The following is a 1,415-nucleotide window of genomic DNA, read 5'->3' as shown; positions in this document are numbered from 1 at the left end:
GGGGGTGGGGGATGTTGGTAGAATGCAGACTCAGAGGTGAAAGAACTTAAGGTCTTACAACTACCTTAAAAGATAATGCGGATCGGATCACCGTGATCAGCCACAGACACCTTGTGGGCAAGTTGCCCCAAGGTGACTGGAATTCTGAAGTATAGTTTTGAAGTTACTGCTGGATATTTGAGACAGTAAGAAATGGGTCAACAATATACTGACCTTAAGATGAGGGCAACAATTAGAGTCTCTAAACAAAAGGTCGCTGTATTGTCAGTAATAACTGCTCTTTGGTTGTTATGATAAATTTTCAAGCTAAAGGAAATAAAAAGTGAAAGCACAAAGTCACAAGCTGGAAAAGGAGATGAAAGTAGGTATAAATAATTCTCCAGGCAGCCTTGCTAGGAAATTGACCAGACATTCAGGAAACATTTATTAAATACTTATTCTGTGCAGGTCAAGGTCCCTGGATGGCACAAATGGTTTGTAGGAAAGGTTGATGGATCAAACCCACCCAGCAGTGACATGAACAAGAGGTCTAGCAATCTGCTTCTGTAAGATTACAGCCCAGAAAACCCTATGGAGCATTTGACTCTGTAATACATGGGGGTCACCATGAATTGACATTGACTAACCCCAAAAGTTTGAGGTTTGGTTTCGTTTCAGTGCAGGGCATTGTACACTGGGGCTTTTTAAAAATACCTATTTGCAGAGTTGCTGTTTTTGTAGATCTGTGGGTGGGTCCTGATACCCATATTTTTAAAAAGCTCCCAGATGATTCTGATGGGTACCCTGTTGCGGCACCACTCTGGGTATACAAAGATGAGTGAAGGCTCTTCCCTCATACAACCTGTGTTCTAGGGGACAGGTAAACAAATGCTAATGCAGGCAGGTGTGTAAGTCTAGTGCAAACACAGGGAAAAGCAGGATTAGGCTTCTGGCTATGGAAGAAAGGCCTAGCAATTTACTTCTGCAAGATTAAACAAATATATAAAAGGAACCTGTTACCCAAGAGTCAACTCTAACACATGGTGACCTCAGGTGTTTCAGAGCAGAACTGTGCTCCATAGGGTTTTCCATGACTGTTATCTTACGGACAGAGTCCCTGGGTGGCACAAACGGGTAAGCACTGGATTACTAACCAAAATATTGTCAGTTCAAACCCAGCCAGCAACTCCTTGGAAATAAGACCTGGCATATTGCTTCCAAACATGCATAGTCTCAAGAACCTTATAGAATGCAATTCTACTCTGCACACAAGGGGTCAGAATCAACTCCATGAGGCAGAATCAACTCAACAAAAACTAACGACAACACACTTACAGCCTTGCTTCCAAGGCACCACTAAGTGGATTCCGACTGCCAACCTTTTGGTTAGTAGTTGATAACAAAACCACTTGATTGACCCAGGGACCTTCCCCATG

Source organism: Orycteropus afer, unplaced genomic scaffold, assembly GCF_000298275.1.
Source record: "Orycteropus afer afer isolate SDZICR_OR568_19922 unplaced genomic scaffold, OryAfe1.0 scaffold00194, whole genome shotgun sequence".
Classification (NCBI taxonomy): domain Eukaryota; kingdom Metazoa; phylum Chordata; class Mammalia; order Tubulidentata; family Orycteropodidae; genus Orycteropus; species Orycteropus afer.
This window is presented reverse-complemented; position numbering follows the sequence as displayed.